Source organism: Vulpes vulpes, chromosome 13 (assembly GCF_048418805.1).
Source record: "Vulpes vulpes isolate BD-2025 chromosome 13, VulVul3, whole genome shotgun sequence".
Lineage (NCBI taxonomy): Eukaryota > Metazoa > Chordata > Mammalia > Carnivora > Canidae > Vulpes > Vulpes vulpes.
Window position 1 is genome coordinate 69565571 of NC_132792.1, and position 26518 is coordinate 69592088.

General features: G+C 38.9%; 1 protein-coding gene across 3 annotated transcripts in view; it reads left to right on the forward strand.

Moving 5' to 3' along the window:
- TOX (thymocyte selection associated high mobility group box) overlaps window positions 1–26518 on the forward strand; it is a 298639-nt gene that overhangs the window by 76195 nt on the left and 195926 nt on the right. Inside the window, exon 1 of one of the 3 annotated variants that reach the window (XM_072734683.1) lies at window positions 5537–5691. The exons of the other annotated variants lie outside the window; for them this stretch is intronic. The gene's annotated coding sequence lies outside the window, so the exon portion shown is untranslated. Of the gene's footprint in view, window positions 1–5536; window positions 5692–26518 lie in introns of those variants that run through there. 3 annotated transcript variants of the gene reach the window in all.

Sequence of the window (26518 nt, forward strand, 5' to 3'; positions counted from 1 at the left end):
TGAGGTAGTTAGGGTAATGATAAGAGAGAAATGAGGAAAAATGGACAAGGGAAGGACATTATCCTGTTAGAAGGATAATGAGAGGGAAGAAGTAATAAAGAAAGGAGAGGAGCATCCATGAAAATGAGCAAGGAAATGCATTGTACATAGGGAAATAATGAGGATATAAACAAAAATCCTATAACCTTTTCTCGATCAGCTGTATGTTTATTCTTCACTGTATAGGGAAATATGGAGCACTCCCGAATGGTAAGCCACTCAAAGCAACCGTGGTAAGAAAACAAAAGAAAGGAAAAAAGTATAACAATAGTTCTTTCGACTATATCAACAGTCTTTTAGATTCATTAGAAGACAACTTGGAAAATATTTGATAATTGTTGCTTTCAGCCATAACAGGGATGTGAACAATACACTTTCTATTCATATCAAATCCGTTTGATTAAGGTTGGTTGAGTTTGACATTCTTTGCTTAATCAAGCTTGCTCCTACTTTTTTAGATATGTCCCACTAATGAATGATTGATGTGAATTGATATAATGTAGGATTACCAGGGCACAGTTCTTGAGTGACTTCAGTGGATTTAGGGAATATTGTTTTAATTCTAAAGCAGGGAAGGGAGGTCAGAGGTCATTTAGCCCAACTGTCATTTCATAAATGAAGAAAATAAAATCCTAGAGAAGCTAAGTGGCTTTGCCTTAGGCCCGAAGCTGGTTAGAAACAGCCAAAGAATTATTCACATACCCCCAGTCCAGTGAGATTTCATCACACCACGCTGCTCTGGATCTCAGGGCAATAGTGGAAAAATACATGCAGATTCAGAAAAAAACAAAACAAAACAAAAACTTTTTCCCTTTTTGTTACCATTTTATCAGGCAGCTTGCTATTGGCTTGAAAATGGAGCAAACCCAAGAGAAAACAAGTAAACATTTTTAAAAAGAACAAATCAAATATGCCCCTGAAGAGAGAGGTGTGCAGTGAGGGAGAATGAGCACCAGTGTAAGAGCCAAGAGTCCAGTCTCAAGGGTCCCTGCTAATTACTAAGTTTGGCCAGATAGCAAATAGCTTCACTTTGGGGGTGAGGGGGGAGCAGGTTCCGCAGGTTCTAAGAGGCAGAGGCTGAATCTGATGAAACCAGAGGTTTCTTCCGGCTTTAAAATTCTAATGTAATATTATGGGTGCCAATGATAACCTTAACTTCTAAGGACACTGGTGGTTTATGCCTTATCAAAATGAGGGAAAATAAGTAGTGTTATCTCTCTGAAAAAGCTACTGTTGTTGTTGAGAAATGATACTATTGGCTAAAAATCTCAGATGGAATGTGAGAAAAATGTTGATAACTCAGCCTTACCAAAGGGAGGAGATAGCACCTTCAAAGAACAAATTTTTGATTGTAAAACACACACAAAAAAACTGACCTTGTTTTCATTCTTGAACTATCATCTACCTTCTTGGTCTTGCACAGACATCTATCTGGCTCACAGGGAAGTTTAAAAAATCCCACCCCAACACAGCACCAGAGATTTGTGAAGAGAACTTAAATAGTTGCCTTTCCTTAGAGCAAAATATGTTATCCATTATGCCAGAATGAAACTTAATATTTGAAAAGCTTTTGTTAAAATAAATTACCTGAATTCACCATTAGAGCTTTGGTATATGTGTAAAACAGGCACACCTAAAAAATACCAGGCAATTAATATAGGATATTAATTATTGGATATTATCCAATATTAATATTGGATATTATATCCTAATTCAGGATTTAATTGGAATCATGGTGGTCTAAGCAAATTTTCCAGTGGAGAAGTCTTTACATTGCAAAATCATAGGCCAGTACGTGCTCTCTAAACCTGTCCTGGAGCCCCCAGGTTTTATAATTGTCCTGAGTCATGTTATTATGTCATGATCCTTTTTCAACATTAAGACAGAATAGTTGAATATACAAATTTGATGTGTCTTTGGGATCTGAAGGAAGAAGAAGTAGCATATTACGATAATAAAGAAGAAAATAATTTAGGGGCACCTGGGTGGCTCAGCAGTTGAACGTCTGCCTTTAGCTTAGGTCATGATCCTGGGGTCCTGGGATCGAGTCCTACACTGGGCTCCTTGCAGGAAGCCTGCTTCTCCCTCTTCCTCTGTCTCTCTCTGTGTCTGTCATGAATAAATAAATAAAATCTAAAAAAAAGTAATTTAATGGGAACTTTTTAACAGAGAGCATAAAGAAACATTTAGAGCCAAAGAAGGGGGAGAAGCAACTTTATTTTCACTGTTTTAAGCACAGAATTATGAGTCCAGTAACACAGCTGTAACAATTTGTAGGAAGGAAGTGCAAGTCAGTAGACAGTCCATTTGAGTCTACACTGCATTTAACCGAGAACTTGAAAAAGGATAGAAGCTTGAAAGGAAGCACTTTGTTGAAACAAAATTAAAAATAAAGTGAGAAATACTATACGTTCATGAAAAAGAGGAAAAGGAATACATGAATATCCAATAATGTGTGAAAACACATGTGCTGATAGAATCAAACAGAGAGGGCTGAGTTGTGGGCATACTGTTGATGTGAAAATGTTGGAGCTTCTGGTGGTAGCGCCTTAACTATTAGCACGAAGATTATATATGATAGGTAATCTGAGTCACACTGGAGGATGGTTCTGGTAGGAGGGAAATGACTCAAAAAGCCTGCCCAGCCTAACCACGGATACCTCTTGATATAGATCCTTGGCTATGTAAGAGATTGCCAGATATTATTTTAGCAGGATCCTTGTTTTTGAGGAAAAGGAGAGACACACGAAGACTCGGAAAGGACATACAAAGGGTCTGTGTGTTTTAAAGGATAGAAAGATGGTCCAGGCAAAAAAATAAAGCAGACACTTTAACTTCAACCTTGTCAGAATAAATAACATCAAACATCTGCAAAGTAATGTGCACACCTACACGCCCACCAAATTTATGAAGAATAATTTATACCAATTTTAATAGCACTAGTGAATAAAGCAATTTCATCCCATAAATGGGATAAATATTGTAAATACTGATAACCAGCATAGAAAAGAAGGGTCAGTTACCTGATACAGCTGAATGTAACTTCATTTCACAGATCGATGTATATGGTAAGTAGTTTCATTCATAATTTAGAAAAGAGCCTCACTACTGCACATAGATGAACTGCTGGGGTAGAGGGCCTGGATAGAAGATGTTTTAAGGATGTCCAAAATTTGTACTTTCCACGGAGACCAATGTGGTCCTGAAATTATTAAAAATTCAAATGGCAATTTTCTGTAAGAGGCAGGATGAGGCTGAGTAAAAACAACAAAGTATCCCAGTGTTGACAGGATAAGAGCCTGTGCACAGTGAGACACCTAACTCTGAGCTTCTCTCTCTGTTCCTCGAAGTGCCATCTCAGTCCTCATGTGGCAAATGATGTAGTTTCCAAGAGGGATCAGCTGTTTCTGGACTCAATCCCTTTAGATACTGTGTTCCCTTCCCACGCCACATCCTCCTCATCTGTTTGCCTTATCCACACTTAAACACTCAACTCAAAGACCACCTCCTTCTGGCAGCTTTCCTAAGGACACTTCTCCTACCACCACATCCGACTTGCATTCTTTTTGCTGTTTCTGGAATATTCTGACCAGACTTCTGTGGGCACAATATCACGTGATGTTTTGGGGCAAAGACTAGCACTAATGGCTGGGCTGGGAGGCCAGTTGGACCAAGGGGAGTTGTGTTACTAGGTGTTTAGCTCTCTGGGCCGTTTCTTCTGTAAAATGTGGATAAAAGCAATAGGCTTCTGGGGTTGTTACCATGCTAAAGTGAGTACATTTACACATTTGTAAAGCCACGAGAACAGTAAAGCGTGGTGCACAGCAAAGCCTGTCAGTGTGGCCTCTCATCAGCATCCTTGCTCACATCAATATTTTTCATCATCATCATTATGATGATGACTTGTTGCTCACACCCTGCTATATGTGGTTGATCTCAGAAAAGAGGTCTCCTGTCATACCATTTTAGGCTTTGTATCCTCAGGATTGGGTACACTCTATACACAATATTTTTCATTAAAGGTTTCGTGGAATAAGTGAATAAATGATGGAAGAGAGTGGGCATTTATTGACTCTTGAGAGATTATATGTCAGCACTGGAATTTGTTTTTCTTAAGCAAACATAATGCAAGAATAGTAGTTAGACGTAATCTGGGGATGACTGGTTTACTGGAGTCATCATAACTGTTACGAAGTTATTGGTTCTAGTTTTCGACTATGTACACATTCATGTTGCTCGGCAATAGGATCCATTAAATTAAATTATTAAATTAAATATATGGGCTTATCTATTTATGGACAGAACTAACTTGTTAGTACTACAGAGGACAGAACAAGACATGGGTTCAGGTAGTAGCAGGTAGAGATTGTGTAATCACTGTTCATAACTGTGAGCCAGAGGACACATCCAAAAATGTCTACGGTGGTCACCTGTGTAGGAGGCCCAGGGTAGGAGGAATGTGGTCTTTGACTGGGTTACCTTTAACTATCATCTGACGGGTGCAACATACTCATCTATTACTTTTTCAATTAAAATCCAGTTAGGCAGGTGAGTATTCAGTACTAGAATAGGCTGGCAATACCGGAGGGTGCATGAAAATGGTACTGAGGACAGCTTGGGTGGTGGGAGGGTACTGCCATAGTGAGGACATGCCACTATCTCCCTCAGTGGGAAATTCTTACGCGTTGTTCCTTCTCCTGCTCCCTGCTCACCACCCTCCCTCCCCTCTTCTCTACTACTTACTAATTGTGAGACTCTGAGCTGGCTCATCCCCCCTTTGTGTCTAAGTGCGCCCATCTATAACACTGTTCCTACTTCCTAGCGTTGGGCAGGTAAGTGAGTTCGTATTCGGAAGCCCTTTGGGTGGTGAGTGGCACATCATCAGTGCCACATAGGGATTTGTTATTACAACTCTTACCAGCTTTTTTCCCTCTAGTTGGCTGTTTTCTTCTCCTGCTCTATAAAAATCCAAATGCAAGATGCGATGGCGGTGGATTGATGGAGTGGGAGTGGGCCGCTGGTTAAAAATGAATCTTTAGATTTGCTCAGATCAAGGGTGCAGGGGGCCTCTTCAGTTGGGCTTCCCCATGTTTTCTGCACTAAACACGGGGCCCATCATCCCCTTAGAGGACAAGTGTCACACCAACCAACAGAACCAAGCCATTCTGTTCTTAGTTTTAAGGGGACCGGACGCTGTGTAAAGCATCAGTTTTGTGTTTAATACATGTCAAGCGTTATTTGTGGCTGGCGGTGGGGGGGCGGGGGTGGGTGAGTGTTGGGGCTGGGAAGGGCACCCAGGTGAGGCCGTGCACACCTGTCGAGCTGCGCGTGGATGCGCAACCACATCGCCTCGCCCCCACATCAGAGTCTGCGTCTTGGCAGCACTTTGTGTAGTAATTATAGGAGAGATTACTTTAAAATAGGACTGGCATAGATTTCAATCTTATCTGGTAACAGTTAACTTATTAATGATCGTTTTGGCCTGTTGGCAGCCGTTCTGTCTTTAAACTGGGAGACAGATAGGATCTCTCAAGCTGCGAGGGATAAGTAATTGGATGGGAGTCCCTGAAGAACTCCTGGGCCTTGCGGGACGTACTTGCAAGAATTCGGCCTCGGCAGGTCAGACTGGAGCAGCAGTGCTGGCAGCCAGAGGTAAGGTCCCTCTGGGGACGGTACACGTGCAAGTCAAAATCTTGGGTACTCAAGAGTTTTATTTGGGTACATTTTCTTTCAATTTGAATCCCTGATTCCAGGGATTTTTGCAGCCACTAGGAAATTACTGTGGAAACAATTTGAGGTGGCCTAACCAACGGCCATCATAAGAGCCGTTCCCCCTTGTTCTCCTTCTTTCTGGAAAATACATTCCCTGGGACAAATATTTCAAGGGGCTAGGCAATCTTCTTTGAGTGCGGTCTTTCCGTACATCCCAGCGCTGGCTCTGCCTTGAGTGATTTTCTCCCACTGACGTGGTGGTGCGGTTGCACCTGTAATTATGACTTGCCCCAATGCTGTAATACCATCCTTCCTCTACAGTAGATTCTCCTTCTAACGCAAGCTCGGCAGACTTGTCCGTTCACATCTGGGATAAATTCCAGTAGACCCCTTCTCTCTTGCAGTAGTGGCGACTGAGCAGAGTTTAGTTTTTAAATCGTGGTAAAAATACACATAAGATGAAATTTACCATTTGGACTATTTTTCAGTGTATAGTTCAGTGGCATTAAGTGCATTCATATTCTTGTGCAACCTAATGGTTACCACCATCCTTTTCCAGAACATTCTCATCATCCCAAACTGAATCTCTGACCCCATTAAATAATGATTTGTCCCTACTCCCAGCCTCTTGTAACCGCTGTGGAGAGGTCGTTTTTAGCAAGTGTTTTTGTTTTTGTTTTTGTTTGCTAGATGTGATCTCTGCACTCAAGGACCTCATAGGAGGAGAGTCCAACAATCTGAGGGCCATGTTTCATATCCCCTACAGACTCACAATGGGACATGCCCAGCACACAGAGAGAAAGGGCCTCACTGTCCTTTATGATCAGGACATGCTTCTTGGAACAGACATCCAAAATTGATTCTTAACTTCTCTTAGCCTTGGTTTCTTATATAAAATTGGAAAACCATTTACCGTGTGGGGTTTTGGGGGAGATTTTAAAAGAAATAATGTCATTTAAGCACCCAGTAGAGTGCCTGGCACTGACTAAGCAATCATTAAGTGTTAGCTTTTGTTATTACTGAGGAAAAGTGTAGAAATTAACTAAGGGGAGAGACATCGAGAAGAGAGATGCATGCAGAGCTGATGGCACATGCAAAGGTTCAGAGGCATCACACTGCAAATGCTGAAAAGAATATCCGTAGAGTTACTAATAATAGTGATTTACGTATTATTTTGATGATTTCATTTTACTGTGTTACAGCTCCACTTACAAAATTAAAGAAACCGTACCCTCCCCCCCAAATTAAACTAAAGCGACGGTAAAAGAACTCTAGATTTTTCCCTAATATCTCGGAAAGAGATGCTGAATGGCTTACGGCAACACCGTCAAAGTCATCTCTGATCCCACACTTTCTCTCCTTCCCCCAAATCTGCATCTCTTCCTCGGCCCCTCTGAAAACCTCACTCGGGCCATCACGTCCATGAGAACAGCCCACCTGGATTGCTGCAGAAGCTTCCTAACTGGCCCCCTTGCTTTCCCATGGACTCCTCTCCATCCCTTGTCCACCTAGAACATGAGAAAGAAATCACAAATCAGAGTCTGTCACTGTTTTGCATACAACCTTCCAGATCCTTCCTATTACACTCAGCAGGGAAAATACAATTTCATCTCATGAAATGCAAGGCCATGCATTTTCCTGCCCTCGCTCATCTCTCCAACCTCATTTTGTATTTTTCTCTGGTGTCTTTATTTATTTTTAATGTTCCTCGTACCAGCCAAGCATATTCCGACCTCACAGCTTCCCCCATCCTGCTCTCTCAGGCTGGCATGGTCTTCCTTAAAGCTGGCTCCTTGTCATTCAGTTCTTACACTAAGTGTCACCTCCTCAGAGTGGCCCATCTTGACCATCCAGTTGAAAAGGTCCCCGCACTTGAGCCTCTATCCTTAACACCTAGCTTGGCATTCTTCATAGATACGTACGCTTGGAAATTTTCGAGTTGGTTTGTTTATCTTTGGAAATATCTCTCTCTGCCCACTAGATCTTGAACTCCTTGAGAACAGGGACATGCCTTATCTTTTTGTTCACTAATTTATACTCAGTGATTAAACAGTGCACGGAACATTGTATGTGCTCAGCAGGTAGTTGCCAAATAATCACACGAATCTTATTCAAATCAATAAACAGTTGACTGGTTCCCAGTGTGCGTAAAGCATGGAGCTGCAGTGGGCGCCGGGGTGAGAAGTTTCTAGATCTTGTCCTAGAAGTCGAACCCAACAGAGTAACAAAAAGTAAGCTATTTCCATGTGCTGTTCATTTAATCTGGTGAAATATCAGAACTTGAGCTCTTTTCCATAATGCCTCAATCTAATCGCCTTTTTCCTGTCTAGTTAATCTCTCTCTCTCTCTCTCTCTCTTTTTTTTAATACAACCATGGATGGCCTGTCTTGCTCTTCCTCTCATATCTGACTGGAGTGCGTTTCCCACTCTTGGTTGGCCCCCTAAGACATATAGGAATTGCCTGTACTTCTTTGTACCCCCCAATAATGTCTTCTTTGCCTATATGGTAAACACATCTTAGGCACTGAGGTGATACTTTTATTGATTGAAACAATACGAATGTGATATTTCACATCAGATGCTCCGTTTTGTCTTTACAAATGAAAACTCTGCCCTTTATTGCCTCTGCCGTAATGATCCAGGGCGTGGGGTTGCTTCTAAAGAAAATGAGGGGAGCTTCTGCTTCCTTTTAAAACCTGCGCAGGTAAATGCCTCCTTTTTTCAAAAGGTAACAGAGGAAATCCTTGTGGCCGCAGTGTAAACATTGTAAATAAGCAATCTGTCATCAATCATGTTTTATTACCACTGGAACATGTTGAGTGCTTTGATAATGACCCCGGGAGCCAATAGCCTCTTGGTCACCTAGATGTAACCAAGGAACTCTAGAACAGCTCAAAGCCTAAAATGTTGACCTTCAACCTGCCTGGAAGCAGATGGAACACTGCGCACACCTGGCCGTGTGTAAATGTTAAGCTGTTTACTCTGTGACGTTCGAAGCAGCAAACCAACAGCGTCTGCTGATGTTTTTCCATTTCGCGGGGCTTCGGTGGCTTTTGTTAGGAAAAGTTCTTCAAATATGAAGCAAAAGGCTGTGAAGTAGGAGGTTCATTAGAAATGTAAAAACTTCCTACCGTGGCTCTAACGGCAACTGCGCAGTGCGCTGGGAAAAAGTAACATTGACAAACATTACTTATTTCTGTGGTTGTCAACATTTAATTAAACAGGGCCCCCACGTCTTCAGATGTCACTGTATTGTGCACGTGCAATAAAAGGTTCAAATTAAAATACTGTACAATTAGTTTGCATAGAAAAATGACTTTTGCAGACCTCTACAATAGACAGTTTAGAGAAATAAGCATTTTGTGTTTAAATTGTGCTCCTTAGTATTTTAAACAGATGGCAATGGCTTTCCTCTTGATTATAACTTTGAGGCATGCTTTACTAAATGGAATCAGCGGGGTTCATTAAGGTCCCATTTGATGTATCAGTATTATAAAAATACCATGTTAATTATCCTCAAACGTTGCAAGTTACCTCCATTTTCCTGCAATCAGAAGATGAGAGAAACCCTGTGAAGCAAATTAGTCCTAATTGAAAGAGGACTGATTAATATTTAAATAAGGCATTGTGTGAGGGATTCTGCCGTGAGAAAAATAGGCTGAACATCTGAATTAATTGCATAGCAGGTTAAATTAAATTTCATATAATGGGTTGGAAGATGAGTTGGCACAGTGCTTTAGCAGGGAGTACAATGGCTGAAATACCAGGCTTTTCTTTCACTCTTGGCTGAATTCCATCGAGGTCCTTGTAGCCATTACCTCTTTGTTGTCTCTCTTTCAATGCAAACAAAGGTACTAACAGAAAATTGCTACCACATTTTAAAAAATGTTAATCCTTTTTGGGAGACAGCACCTGTCTACATTTTCTCCATTTCTCTTCCACCTTGGCTGTAAAATTGGGAAACATTAGTATCTTTTTCCTTGCCAGGTTTAATGAGGATTGATGTCATAAAATGCTAATGGCTGGAATATAGTTAGAATTGTGCTATTAGTGGGTTATCACTGTCTGACATTTTGCCTGCACTGGAGCATGCATGTGGAGCCTGTTTAAAGTGATTGGGTTACTTAAGGGTCCCTGTTAGGGATATTTAATCCAACATAAATTACTTATGCACTTTGTTAGTGTTCAAAGGAAGAGTGTCACGTTGTACATGCTGGCAGTTTTCCAGTCAAGAGCTGTTAATTACTGTACAGCGAGTGAATACATTTTGCGGCGGTGCAAGTCGTGGGGGTGGCGGGGTGGGGACTATCTGGATATTCCATCGAACTACCAATGAAAGAGACGAGAGTGTATAGGAAAAGAAATAGACTGAAGTCATTTTTGCCCTTAGGAAACATAGTGCCATTTGTTTTCGTTTGGAAAATAAAAACAAATGACAGTATGATTCCCTTGGGGACAGAGTACTTGAGTTCTAAAGCGTTCCTGCCCCCAAACAAGCAATTATCTATTTGGATGCTGTGAGCAAGCAAATAAATTTTCCAGAGCCCCAGTTCAGAATTGTACGCCGTGAACCCCAAAGTTTGGGAAGATGTCGTTTGCTGATCGAGCCAAGAACTGCAGCAACGGTAGAAACAATTGAGAGACGTGTTTCGGTTAGCCTCATGCTTCCAAAGTTGTCTTTTTTTTTTTTTTTTTTTTTTTTAAGCAACTTTGGTAGATCGGACTCTGAAGGGTCACGCGGACTCTGTTTATATCAAAAGCAGTTTTGAAATCTGCTATTGTTAAAAAACCCCAAGCATGGAAAAAGAAAAGTTCTTTCAAAAGATCTAACTTTTCGCCTTGACTGCCATTACTGACCAGTTAAGGAGCCAACCCGATCCACATTTCTGGGTTTGTACCCCTGGTATTAATTAGAAAAGTATTCGTATATAACCTATATACGTGTATATACTAGATGTCCCCACTACCATCCATTTGCTGAAACAGCCAGAAGCATATATCATGAATTTTTTCTGCAAACAATCCATTTTCTGTGTCTAAGAAGATAGAAAAATATATAGTTTCTAAGCCTTTGTAAAATAAGCCATCTTTCTGAATTATGGCTCTGAACAAAGAACATTTCATTTTTGTAGTTCTTATTATAGTCATCAGTTTTAAATTAAGAGCTGGAAATACGTGCCTAGCATATTTATAAATTTCCTTTTAAAAAGGGGGGAAACCCTCGTTTTCTTACTGACAAATGGTAAGTTAAGCACAAATGGGCCAGACATGTGCTCCTGTTTTAATTATGGAAATAAAAATATTTTGATTAGCAGTATTAAAGAGACTTTCTTATGAAGGAGTGCCCATTGCTATTTCATACAAATTCATGGTAATAGATACAAATCCATACAGTTAATTCTAATGCTTAGTATATCATCTATTAATGAAGTCATGCTTCGAAGGATTTCAAAGCTGTTTCTGCTTTGAACACTGTTGTAAGACCTGATGATGGGGAGTCGAAGCCTAATCATTCACACGGGATAGCTGTGAAATATGAAGCCCTCCTATATTTAACTGGCTTAACAAGCACGTGACAAAGAGCAGTAGGTCAAAGTTATGCAAGGAGGGATCTATTACCCTGTTCAAATATATAGAAGTCTGTATCCATCTCTTGATGAGGATCATATGTATATGGGTAACTCCTCCTAAGGCTAATGGGAGTTCACCAGAAATATCCTTTCTGCACTTCTGGGCAATGGACCAATCTCCTGAGTGTATTGTGAGTGATGAGACTATTTCAATGAAGTCCATAAAAAATCAGATTGAGCAAAGGTAATAATTCCTTCATAATTGGCTTAATGATGAGAGGGAACATGAAAAGATATAAATCTGCGCAGCAAATCAAGAATGGTTTAGAAAGGTACTTAGACTCAAACCAGTTGGTACTGTCAAGCAGGGTGGTTTTAAAAAGAAACCATTTCCCGTTTTGAATTATCTTTAAATCATTGAAAAATCAAAACAAACGTGTTGTATATAAAGACACATTTCATGTGATTAACACCGACACAAAGATAATAAACTGCAAAAACGTCTGCAAATCTCCAAGATCCCATTTTTTGATTCCAAGTCCAATTGAAAGATTGTTTCATGGTCTGTAATTCTAACATCTCTTAGATACAGAGATACATCTGTGTCCTGGAAATGTTTTATACATATGTGAAATATATATCACATATTATAGAGAAATAATCTATACTTTACATATATACCTACCTGAGAGATAGCTTTATATATTATATATGAAATTTTGACCTCAGTTACCTAGTGTTTTACTTACTGGTTATGTCCCAGAGCCTAGGACGGCACAGCCCGGACACAACTTTAACACTGAACCGAAACCCAGAAGTGTTTCCTCTGTAGATCATAACCAGTCTGTTTCTTTAATAGGTTGTTGCTTTCATGGTGAGACCACAAATGGAGGGGTGCAAACGTCCAAACAGGGAACTAGCCAGCGGAATCATGGTAATCACAAGGCCTTCAGCAGATCCCCCCTACCTCCCAACCCCTTCTCCATGCTTCCCCTATGACTTCTGGCCTAATCTCAGGGACACTGTTTTTTGTTTGTGTGTATTGTACTGTGTTTTTATAGCAATTCTGTAGCTGTATTGAATTGCTTCTTGTTTTCATGTCAATGTTGCACCCAAATATTGGGTGCTCTTAGAGCAAGAGAGGCAGAAGACTAGCATTTGATACATATTGGAACTTAAGTGAAACACATTTCTTTCTGGCAACTTGAAACTTGAAGAAGTGAAACGATAGAATCACTCTATCCAGTACATGGTACCTGAATGTCACTCAAATGGCAAGTGCTGTTAATCGCATTTCTCAGTGTCCAAGGGTTACAGGCTTATAGGACTGACAATAATAGTGGGTTCCAGATCTTGTAAGCTTTCTTATCCAAACCCGTATTGCTAAAGGAAAATAGCTCATTTATCAGAGTGAAAGAGGACCTTGAAGAATCTATAGCCTGATGCTGCGCAGTGCATACACCTTGTAGGCTGGAAAAGGGACCAGTTGAACTTCCACCCCCCCCCCCATCGTTATTTTGTTGCTGTTGAAAAATAATCAGGTAGTCTCATTCATGACTTTCATTCTTCTGTTGCTTTCCTTACACATACCTCAGTCTTTCCTGTTGGCTCAATGACTGCTGGTCACTGAAATCATGCCTTTCAGATACCAAGAGCACTGTGAAGTAAACTGTTACAATGACATAGAACTGTGGACTATGGTAAAAAAAAAAATAGGTTGAAAGTATAGGCAGATATTTTTCAGTATTGACTTGTGGTTGAATGAATGAGTGAATAAATAAAATTAAGTGAAACGAATCTAAAACTCATAGATGGCTTTGCATGAGTGAAGATCTTGTGCATAAATCTTTTGTCTCATATTGGGTTCACTCTTGAAACTTACACCTTGATAGAGCTATAGCCTTGAACGTCTGTACCACTCATTCAGCACATCTGTCATTATCAGTTCAATTTTATTCAGTCAGCGTTTTTGAGCACCTACTCATTCACAGAACTACACTAGTCTTAGAAGTAAAATTGGAGCAAGGGAAGGACTCTGTCCTTGAAGAGTCTTCTTACTGGGGGGAGGTAGTTGTATGAACACAGATGCCACTACAGACAAGTCAATAAGAATGGTGGGTACGAGGTGGGAGGGTCACACGTAAAGTCCTGCCTGGGCAAAGAGCTGGTGTGCTGCTGAGAAGATGATGTCTTGAGTGGGACCTTGAGGAAGGAGGCCACCAGGCAGACTGAGAGATGCAGACAAGACACAGGGGACTGCATGAGCAGAGGCGTGGGGAAACGTAGTAGATATTCTCTGGCAGGAGTGATTGAGTTGGTATGTTTGGAATGCAACACTTAGAGAGTTAGAATGGCTATAGAGGAGGCTACAAAGGTAGGCTAAAATTGCATCATGAAGGCTTTGTGTGCCTGGCTAAGACATAAACTTTGCTGCCTTATTTGTATATGAGTATTACCTCCCTGGCTGAGCAATGGTGAGCCTCTGGGGAGCAGGGATTGGGCTTCAGTTTCATATAGGTATACAATCAGTGCTTAATGAATAGCCAGTGAATTAAATTAAACAAATAACTAATGAATTGACAGGATAGTCTCATCATTTCTTTTTCTTTTCCTTTTTCTTTTTCTTTTTTTCTTTTGTATTTACCGCCGCCTCCACACGCACATGTGCACGCGCACACACATACATACTGTAATGAAGTCTACAGATTCCAGAGAATCAGGGAGATTCATCCTGGGAGGGAATTTTAAGGTCAGCTGGCCAAAATGCAAATTTTACAAATCTATACTGAGTTACTGCCCCAAACTGCAATAGTAAGGCCCATCAGGGCAGGGTCTTCTGAGTCCAAGTCAAGAATATTTTCTTCTCCATCATGTACTTATTCATTTCTTTCTGAAATATCAACTAAGAACCATACTGCTTAAACTTTTTTCCACCAGGAGTATATTTTTCTATCAAAGGAGATGAAGGTAAAATGCAATCCCTGTTTCTGTGGAATTTCAGAATGAGGTGCTAGGCTGCTGACAGAACTTTTTTAAAACTATAAAGGAATTTCAATGGTACTATCATTTTCTGTTAATAGTTGATATAAAAAAAACGCTTTAATATTACCTTTAATAGTTTCATTAATTGGCAGATTTGTGAAATTTCACTCTTTTGGGAATTTTATGCACTTTAATATATTTACTTTTAGAAAAAATGGATCTTTGGACAACGTCACTCTAAATTGCATGGCATTGTCATACCCTCATTTTTCTAGAGCTTAGACTTTTTTTTTTCTTTTGGAGGGAGAAATAAAGCCAAACACACAGAGCTTAAAAAGTAGCAGCCAAAAGAGATAGAATCCACATTATCTGAAACTCATGTTCTCTGTATGCACAATCTAGCTGAGTTCGTGATAAGGTTTCCTAGAGCACTGTGTTTAGAAGCAACTGATTATGATGAGGGTTGGTTGTTGGTTACTAGTGTCAGACCTATAGCTGACCACAAAAACATGACAGCCTGATAGGTATGTAGGATCCTGAAAAACTATTTTAAGCATAATCACTTCTAAGAACTTTCAAAGCATAAAGGCCTATAGCCATTTATACAACACCAAGAAAATACTTAGTAGCCCCTGAGAATATCGTTCTTTTATGGCAGATTATAGTAATTTATGTTCCAATAAAACATTCTGGTTTATCAAGAAGAAAAAAACTGTGCTAAGTAGGGTTTTTAAGAAAGTGATGATTGTGTAGTACCATTTTAGAAATACTTATGGTTAAAATGCTTCTAAAGGTAGATTGTTTCTGAGCTACAGGTAAAGGACAGCTATCCAGACAACTTCTCTCGCCATACTTACTAAATGCTTCTTATATGTCAGACATTATTAAATAGCAGGAAATTACAAAGATTAGGTAAGGGATGAAACTTGCCTTCAAAAAGTTTACAGTCTATTGGAAGAGACCTAATGTGTAAGGTAGTAAGCTCAAAGACAGGAAGAAAGACCAATATCTAGTGATCCAGAGGACTTTCCCCAGAAAGTTTCAAACAGTTCTTGTCTTGTCTTGTCTTCTCTTTTTCCTTTCCTTTCCTTTCCTTTTTTCTTTTCCCTTTTCATTAGTATGCCTTATTCTTTTCAATACCTCTACTGATTAAATATAGTTTTGGTTAGAGCAAAAACTACAAACTCTTCTCTGTCATACACACAATTTGAAATTCTCTCCAGTTTTCCTTGTAACTTAGATGAAAGTAAGAAGTTTAATGAGTTCAAACATGCTTCATTCATTGTTTGTTTCAAACCCAAGCTCTTGTGACCAACAGAGTGGTTATTGTCACTTTGGGATGTGACACTTTATTGGAAGGCAAGCAACACATGTATTTAGTGCAACAACAACAAAAATTCCATCTTTGATTCAATGTTATTATTCCCATTTTATAAATGAGGAAAGCATGATTCAGAGAAGCGAATAGGTTGGGTTGGTATTTAGCAATAGTCTCTAAGCCCAGAAAATAAATCTTAGTGACCTCACATGACATTATGATAGTCAAAACTTCTTGGCTACGGGGAAATAATAGGGCCTTTTATTTGGAATATAGTGGAAAGAGCCATTCACTGGATTGGTTTTTTACTAAGTGGTAGTGAGACTTTGAACAAATCCCTTAACCTCCCTGGGTGGGTTTCTCCAACTGTAAAATTAAAGGATTGACTAGATGAAACACAGAAGAATTTTTTTTATCCATTACGTGATTCTCAAATATTGAAAACCAGAGTCATAGAGCACCTTTTCAATGGTTTTTAATAAAAGCAGCCTATGTAGGTAGTTTCTCACTTTGTGAGAGCCTGAAGGATCCATGCAACGCTGTTATTAAGATTGTGGGTTATCACAGTAATAGGTATAGGTAGGACATTAACTGTGTACTAAACCAGATTTATAAATTATTCTTAAAAAGATATAAATGCATTAAATACATGTACGCTAAGCTCTATGGGCTCAAGGGTTTTCTCAAAGGCCTTCCATTTCTCAGCAAGATGGGATCTCAAAGCAGGTTTGCTGAACATCATTAGTATAGAACTTCAAAAATCGCAGAGTGGAAGTCATACACCACTGAGATTTTCATAATTTAAACACAGCTGTCAGTGAAAGGAGTTTGAGTTCATAATGATGGCCGGTTTTCAGCCACTTGGGAATGGTGGGTGTGCTTTTTCATAGATGCTTTTCACCTTTCTCCTCTGTCTAGAGTAGTCCAGGTCTCAATTCCGAACCGGCTGGGCTTTGCCTCCATTCCTCAAGCTAGTGTCCCTCTCAGCACAGTGAACCACCAGCCGAGGCCACTGCATGCAGTATTTGGATCTGCTAACCTTTTACACCTAACCCTGGTATCTCACCTGTTTAGTTTTACTTGGTGAAGCATCTGTCATCATCTTTAAATCCCATGCTGGTGGGCTGCTTCCATCTAGACATCTATGTGACAACTTCACTTGCCACAAGTTTACCAGTTGCTGTGCTTCAAGAGGCAGAAATAGATTAAGAAAAAGCATCTCAATTGCCATGCACCCTAAAAGATAAAATACAAATTGGAAACAGGTGCAATGCTATAGTACACAGCCTTTGTTGAGGTAAACAGAAGAGGAAAGGATTGTAGAGATGGACGCATGTGGGCTTGAATGAATCCTGAGTTTGCTGTTGTGTGATATTACGGAGGATACAGAACCTCCCTCACTTTTTTTATTTGTAAATCGGGTCTAGAAAGCCAACCTCGTAGGGTTGTTGTGTGGAGTAAATGACTGTGTGTTAAGCCCTAGTGTTGGACATGGCTTCAAGACTTTGGTTGGATTCTCTACATGAATCCTTCTCTTCCGTTAGTGAGATCATAGTGGACATGAGTTAATGACTGAGAACATACCAATGAAATTAGCAAATCTAAACTGATAAAATTATTTTTCATAAACACCTTCTCCATTTCATCGGGGGCACAACTTAAGTTTCTTAATTTAAAATGGTAAAAATTCAAAGGTGGTAAGTGAAAAATAACTTCTGTCATAATCTCTTCTTAGAAAATATGTTATTTTGTAACAGAAGATAACATGATATATATAAGACTTAAAATCCCTTCCATGTGGACCGACTAGATGATGATTTTGGTGATTTTTTTCTTTCTCTTCTATTATGGATCCACAGGGAATATTGTCACATTTATCACCTAATAAAATTTAATGGAAATTTTAGGAAAAGTTAAGAAAAATGTAGTCTTAACCCAGGTATAATGATTGGAATTTTAGCCATAATTTTGGCTCTCTGTATATTTGAAAGAAATTAAAATAATATAGATCAGTATATGGTAATTAGTAAGAGCTGCCTGCGAGAGTCACCTTGTTTTAGAGAATCATTTCACTATTTGAGAAAACCAATCTATTTTTGTACTTTGGACATCTTCCAAATTACAGTTCCCATAGAGACTTTTCTCCCTGTAGGACCTGGCTCAGCTAAGAAACAGTCTCATATTTTTTTTTTTTCTGTGATTGTAGAAAACCTATTGCCTGGCAAAATTTCAGAAGTGACCTTTCTTTTCTGACAACAGATGGCAGTGTTTCCAGGGACAATAGCCCTGTATTTATTAGCTACCAAGGAATCTTACTACATTTCTCTCTCAAACCACCACCCCCTCCATCGGGAGCTGGTACATACAGGAGCACTTTGATTTCAAAGAATGCTTTTTTAAACAGGGGGGAAATAAGGTTGCAATGAACTGTTCTTTTGTTAGAAAGTTTTAGATACATTTTCTGCTGTTATATTTATTTAGAGAAATTAAATTTTATAACTCTACCCTTTTAATAAAAGGGAAAACTTCCTCTGTATATAGGAATAGTTAATATTACCTAAACTATATCCTACAGGTAACTCTTTATATAAAGTTTAATACTTTAAGTTGATAATTATCAAAAGTTTATAGCTTATCATAAACTACTATGCTTATTTTATGAAGATCTGATAACACTTTCATATGAAACTTAAAAAGAAATCCTAAGATGTCTGATGATATAACCAGCTAATGCTTTTTCATGGAAGTGCTTGGCATTTTAGGGCTGTGACAGAAACTGTATCTTAAATACTCTATTGTATTCATTTAACACATATTTATGCATTGTAGCTGTGAACTTGGTGCAGACATTATGTGGAAATATTGACTGGAAACTGAACCTAAAAACTGCACGTCAGCTTAGACAGGTAGAGAGGATAAAGAAATGCATTTTCTGCAGGAAGGAACAACACATCCCCATCAGGATGGGACAGATAGTTTGGTGGGTCCCAAGTGAAAGATAAGGAAAAAAGATTGGAAAATGAGATGGCACTCAATGGCGGAGGCCCTTGAATGACTCTGAGGGCCAGTGGTTTTCACATTAAAAATGAAAACTGTGTGCCTTATCCTGTAAATGAGATTTTGAGTGGAAGCCCAGTATAGTTTATGAAACAAAGCAGTAGCTTTTGAAGGCTATTCCTTGAAGCACATCCACGAAACTCTTAGTGCTATCTTCTCAATGAAAAACACCATTGTAGAAATGACTTTTAGGCAAGATTGCATGCACTCATTTATTCATGAAGTCATTTTACAAACCGAGCACCTATTATGTGTTATGCAGTTATTTTATAAGGGCATTTTGTCTAATACTTGCAGAAAAACTGTGATTCATTACAGAGATAGATAGATAGAGAGAGAGAGAGAGAGAGAGTGAGCGCCAAAGTTGACTGGTAGTTTTTGCATAGCAAATCAATTTATATGTACTATATAGCCATATTATAGGACATTGAATACACTGACCGCTGACTAAAATAATCTCTAATGATTCCAAAGCAAGAAAAACAGACATTATGAGTACCCACATTCCATGTTATGGAGTCAGATAGAAATATCATATATGCATATATACACACACATATATATACACGAGTATGTATCGGCTGATCTAAGCAATTACGTATCTATGTGAAAAGAAAATTACAATTTCTTTTTATTTTACATAAATACGTTTTCTTAATATTTTGTCAATTGAGACACCAATTAGAAATTTTATTTTCGGTTCAGCAATCATTTTTTGTATTCTCTTCAACTTTCGACAGTAGTTTGTGTCTGCTGTGTAAAAAGTAGAACAACTGTCCTACTTCTGTCTGTTTTCATTATGCTACTCTTTCTCTGCTGCATTTCTTTTTCTCTCTGTGCCTGGTAGGACATTAAAAGTTTTATAATTATTTCGATAAGATCAGGGTTGTAGATATTTTTGGTTTCACTTAGCTGTTTGCTAATAATTTGGCTTCAGTGCTGAAGCCTAACATGTATCTTATTTAACAATGCATGTTTAAAACCATATGCCCTGAAGAATACTGTAATTATTCAACTATTTTATATCTTCTTTCTAGATTACATAGTTATCTCTCAATTTTAGGCAACATGCTATAATGTTTAGACTTAAATATTTAAGAAAGCAAATGAATTCTGAATATTAAGGAAGGCATGTAATGTTACCCTGGTGAGAAAATTTATCAGGATTTACCTAAAAACAGTATTATGAGTCAAGGATTATTGGTCAGTATAAAGCCCCATCTTAAGAAGTTAAAACAAGATAACAGTAGTGATTACCTGGACCACAAGGTTTAACAATATAACCAGAGGTCTCAGAAGTCTATAGAACTGTCTTGGTGAGTTAAATCATCTAGAATCAACATGAGACAGGCCAACCAGAATAATCTGTGTTGTCCTTTTTTTTTTTTTTTAATCTGTTCTCAGTCCTGAGTAATCATAGTTGTATTGATGGTTGCAAGCCCAACAATTGGTTTGTTTTGTCTCATTTTATTTCAGCAAGAAGGGCATCAACTGTAAGCATGTTATTAAAATCAAGGGGAAAGAGCCAGAACATTCTGGTCTACAGTTGCTCACTCACCCTGGGGAGTCCAGTGACCCTCAATTTCCTCTAGCTTCTGGAGCCCCTCAGCAGGAGTGAAGCAATCCAGGGACATCTTAGAGAGAAAATACGTGAGAAAAGCACGTGAAATATATGGACTTAGAGTCTTCTTGCATGATTCAAAACCCTTGGGAAATCTTGGCATAAAGAAGCTCATTGACCTCTGCTTAACCTGGTATGTCCCAACTCACTTAGCCCATTTAAGTATAACCTACCCTCGTATTGTGGAACCCACTTTGGGAACTGCTGTTCTAGAATCTTCCTGATCCTAAAATTAAATACCAGGGCTCTTCCGAGTCGTTAAACTCAAACACCAGGGCCATGGGTGGAGGGGAAAGATGGAGGAGTTACTCCCCAGACCCTTCCTAGTTTCCCTGTTCCTGTTGCATACCTACTTCGAGGCCACAAGATGAGCCCTTGTCCACAGAAACATCAACTCTTCCTCTTGGAGGAGCTACTGTGAAACTACCATAAGATGACATCCGATATAAAATAACCCAGTCAATTTCCTTAAGACTTGGTCATTTTAATGGTTGAAAATACATTTTTGAGTAGTGTGACATTACAGATCCACTTAGTCTGCTGGAAACACATGAGCCTAAATTAAAATAAAATTACATTTTTCATAATTTTGGAAAAATAGAGACTTGATACCAACAGGGAGCACAAAACAATGCTTTGGTATTTATCGTCTGCCATTGTGGTGGTTGGTATAATGGAGAACATACACTCTCTCTTTCTCTTTTTGACTTGAACACATCAAGGTAAGCAGTTGAGGGACACAGAAACCAACTGTTTTTCCATTCACCTTATTATTGAGCTGTGGTTACAGAACTTCCGTTTTGTTATCAAAAGATCTTAACTAAAGTTTCGGTTAAGCAGAAAGAAAGAGTTAACATTTAAAAGGGTAGGAAAATAGCTCTAGACACCTGTTCTCAGTTTGTATTATATTATTTAGAATAATATTACCTGGTAAATTACAGTTTAAAGCTGGTGTGAGAAACATGTCTTATTATAGTGTCCCTCACGTATCTGATGTCATTGCTCTTGTTTATTCATTTTACTTGGTTTAAAGAACGTGTGTCCCTCTTCTCAGAGATCCACAGCCTAACAGGTGTCTAATAATGGAACGTCTCTGAAAACTATCTCGAAGGTGTCCTCAGCAAAGGACAAACAAGTCATTAACTACTAGTTTAAAGCAGACCTCCAAGCTGTACAATTAACCAACAAGGCACACTTGTTATGCTGTCACCTTTCGGGGGATGATATGTTGCCCCGGGTAGCATTTTGAAAGATACCAGAGAAGGCTAAAATAAAGAAGTTCATGAAAATCCCTCTGGTGCATAAGGCTGTTTCAAGAAAGACTAGAGGGAGGAAAAAAAGGAAAAGAAAAAAAGAAAAAAAGGCAGAATTTACATAGGCATGGCCTCTCCATATTTCATTTAAACATGGAATTCCTAAGCAATATGACAATGCCAAGCAGCATATGTTTATTACAGCCGACGGAGGGTTTGCTTGCAGAATGGAATAATACCAGGCTCGTAATTGCTTGGTGAACGCCAGGCGCTCTGTGGGTAGCAGCCTGGTGGAGGCATCATGCCTCCCAGAGGTGAAATGTGGATGCTTCAAGGAGGAAAAACGCCTTCCGAGCCTGTGGAAGTGTCCATGGCTCTGAACTGTAGAGAAGTGATATAGACATCTTCAGCCAGGAGTTATTAACCTTCATGCTAGAGGAGGTGATAGATAATATTTGGATTGGGAGAATGAACCAAAGCTCTGCCAGACTCACTCTCTACAAAGCTATAAAAGTCATAGGTAGAAATATTTTATTGAAAACTCAGAATCTTAGACAGGTAAAGCAAATGGAAAGGAATCGTACAGTAAAAAATAATTTATTCATACATACATAGCTTATTTTGTCACATAAGCTTAAATAGCCTTTTCCTCTGCAGCTAGTTTGGATCCAATTGAATACAATAAATGTCTTGTGACAGTGCTTGCGTTTGCTTTATGATTGTGAGCAAATGCAGAAAGCTAGCCGATGCATTCCTGGTGTAGAAATATGATCTCTGGTGATTGAGTTGACATGATAAATAGCAGTCTTACATGTTAATATTTATTTAAAGATACTATTGCATCTATTATGAGCGTAAGTGCTTATAGCCATTTATTGACATTCATTTCTTCCTGGAGCCATCGTTATCATCAGTGGTCTCTCTGTAAATAGACATTTGACACTTGACTTATATTTAATACAATGTATACTAATTGTGTTTGCCCGTATTTATGAGTCGCAATTTTAAATGGGAAAAAAATAAATTGATATCTTCAAAAAATGGACCATCGTAGTTTTGGGGGAAGAGTGAGCTATGTAAATAAAGTTACTGCATAAAATGAATGGTTTATTTTGCCCTATTACCAAAAAAACTGACTGTATTATTTCTAACTAGCAATAATTGAACTCAGCGTTGCTGTCTTTGAATTCTTATGTATATGCTGGTGTCCAATACAGTTCGTGGCACACAGTAGGCACTTACATATTGATTAGAAGAAGCAATATATTTCAAGAAGAGGAGATCGGTGTAGTGACTGAATTCCTCTAAACATTGAAGACTTATAAATATGGATTTCTTTAAACTAATTTGTTATTTGGGTCATCAATATTAAACAGTCTGAGAATGGCCTGATAGAGATTATCTTTTAAGAGCATAAAACTGAAAGCTGAAAAAAAAAAAAAAGATTAGTAGTACCCAAGTATTTTCTGTATTATCTTTAATGCTAACATTTAAAGAATGGCAGCAATAGAAAAATCTCAAATGACTAAACCATAAAGCTTAGCCTCACCATGACAAAATTTGCATGTCCTGATACTTCCCTGAGCCACATAATCACTGTATGTGTTACGTTAAAAGAGTTGAGTTTTTATTGTCTTCCTAGCTTTCATTTCACATTTTTGCAATCATTTTTATACTGTTTGTTTTTATTTCAGGGTTAGTCAGCTATTTATTTCATTAGTATCGAGCAAAGCAAACCAAGAGATAAAGAACTGTCTTTTTTTTTATCTCTGTCTTTTATCACCATTTCTTTTTTAAGTAATAAATTTACATTTTATAATCATAATCATGAAATTGCAAATGAAATCAGTTCTAGAAAGATTAATTCAGTCGTGCTCACAGCTGTGAAGATTGTGGAAATAAATATCATTTTGCAATAATGTATTCTTGACAAAGGGCATAACAAAAGAATGATTTCTATTCAGAGATAGTGGGTATATTTATTTTGCATGTTGGGGGAGGGGCACTCAGCTCTAGCTTTTCGACCCTGACCTAGTTTCCTAGCTGCTTATTATTCAGCTATATGTTTGAGAAATCTCTGTAATTTAATTTGGCATCCTCTTCTGCATGTCTGCACCTAGCAGTAGGGACTCATGATATTAGCAGTGTCCCATGCTGAATCATATTTATTTTAAAATATCCTAACGCACTCATAACTCAGAAAGAAAGTGTTAATTGTTACCAGGGAACTGCCTGATTACAGACTTGCTGTCCCGTCCAGGGCCTTGCCATAATTAGTAACCACTGTTGACATTTAGATTTAAATTGAATTTTCTTCTAATTAAACCCAGAGGGGGTTGATCCTCTCAGATGTACAGGTTAATAAAATTAGTCAGAAACTGTTAAACAGTAAGCTGAATTCTCCAGGAGAGCTGTCCCAATGTATTGTTAAGAATTCTGTAATTAATATTAAAGGCATTCATTAAATTTGAATTGTCTTTTTCTGGTTTGAGTTGCATATGGTTTTGTAGCAGTTATTTCTTTAATTAGGCCTGTTTCCTTTGATAACTATAGTATTACTAATTTCTCTCGTGTTTGTAAATTTGGAATTATAAATACCATTCCCCCATTCCGTTCTGCTATGCATAATTCACACCACCATTATTCTAGGAGTATCCAATGAATAATAATAAATGCTAAAAATAAATACAGTAGTGGAATGAAATTTGGGTACTCCAGATGACTCTCAACTGCTCTCTATTTGTCACTGTCCTTGCAACAAAGATATTTAAGCTTTGAGCAGATCATCAGCACTTCTTTTCCCCCAGTATATTTTTCTTATCTGCTCCTCACAAGTTTTGACGTAACAGTGGCTTGATTTGGGATTGCTTTGTCTGGTGATAGGAAGTGTTTCCAGTTTCAGCTACTGTGTATATTCTACATATCAACACGGGCTTTGATTCCTCCTCCCTTCCAGAGACTAGGGGAAAATTAAAAAGCTCAACACTCAGTATGAAAATAGATGACAGGAAAATTTCAAATGATCAGTGACAAGAGATGAAGCGGATTTGGTAATTTTAGGGGGAGCGGTCCAATATTAACCTTTTGAGAGCGTCTGCATTTACAGGAAACTTTGACAAAGCCAAGCTTTAGCTACTCCTATCGTTTTATTTCAGGGCGCATTTATTAATTCCTTATGTACTCCACAGAATAATAACACATTGTCAACTTCCCCACTATCCCCAAAGTCTTGTTTTCTATATACCGATAACAGTTTTATAGGTTAACACTTAACAAATAGCACTCTGTAAATACGCTAGATGATTACGGTTTCTTTTTAACATCATTCATTTCTAAAACAATTCCTGTTTCCTTCCTTTCCCTCCTACCCCCCTACTATAAGATCATGTAGTCCATGGTACCAGTCACTTTGGGGTAATGGATTTTAGAAAAAGATTCCTATGGGATCTGGCAACATGTTTTCGTGTCGTATTTATTCCTCAAAAGGGAGGCACGGTTATTTTATAAAATGCTTCCTAATTTTCTAATCAAAATAAACAGAGGGAAACATCATGACTTCATTTTTCCTGCTCAACCTACTTAACTAAACTGAGTTAAGTAAAAATGTTTCTAGTCCCAGTTAAGCTCAGATGGGGAAGATTGGAGGCAGAGTAGGTTCAGCACATGAACTCATACCTCATACAACACTGAGAGTCAGAAGTTAAAAGCTACGGAGTTTGAAATTATGGAATGATTTCTTTAACATAATCTGAAACCTCATACTTACGACCACATGGCTAGGAGGGAGCCTTGTGTGACCAAATCCAAAATAGGATGTCGTCTAAGAGTCTATTAGACTCCGAAACCCGGGCCTGCTGTAAGGTCCTGGGAGCAAAGGGTGTAATATCCAGATAAACAATAGCAAGTCTATTATATGGAATAATCGCACCCGTTGGCCTGCCGGAAATCCTAGAATTAAGAACATACTGCTCTACCCACAGTAACACAAGGGATATGTAAACATGGCCTGATAGTTGTAGGCTACAAGCACCAACAGGAATAGAATTGCCAGCATATCACAAAAGACTATATATCAGGGTATTAACCACAAGTTTAATTTATTCGTGACTAGTGTTTCCTGAATCAGTTTGTTTCAGGGTATTTTTTAAAACTGTGGGAACAGATGTGAGTGCAGCATGGGTCCGCTGCCTGGGAATGAGAGGTTGCTGCTGGTTTCTACCAGCTGAGCACCCTTGGACCAGTCATTTCACGATCTGTGACTCCGTTTCCCTCTGGGTAAAGTTGAGACAGTAAGCTCCCTTACCTCCCTGTGTATCTATATATTTTTAAGATTTTATTTATTTATTCGAGAGAAAGAGAGAGAGAGAGAGGCAGAGACACAGGCAGAGGGAGAACAGGCTTCATGCAGGGAGCCCGACGTGGGACTTGATCCCGGGTCTCCAGGATCACGACCCGGGCTGAAGGCAGCGCTAAACCGCTGTGCCACCCGGGCTGCCCAGAGTCTATATATTTTGAAGCCAAAGAAAAAGTCAGGTGTTTGCAAAAAGGTGATCCTTTTAAAAATTGGCTATGATCATGATTGCTATTCTACTAATGAAAGATAAAGTTATAAGGAATAATATGAATTAATTTCCTAGTTATTATTCATTAGTTAGTTACTCCAGAAACCTTTCCTAGAGTGAAAATGATACCTGGATTCTTTTAGATTTAATATTAATCCCCGCCCCCTCCCCCCCCCCCCCCCCCCCCCCCCGTGTGATTTCACGTGAGGACTATGGTTGAGGCTTGAAGCCTCTGCCAGGGTAGGTCTGATTCTCTGTGGACACACATCCATTCCCATGTGGGTCAGGGTAGGGGTCGGGGGTAGGGGGTCAGTTGGTAGCAAAGTTTCTTGCGTCGTGTTCCCCAAATATCCCACTACCTCGGGCCTCCTTTGCCCAGTTGCTCGTCCCTAACACCCTCTCCC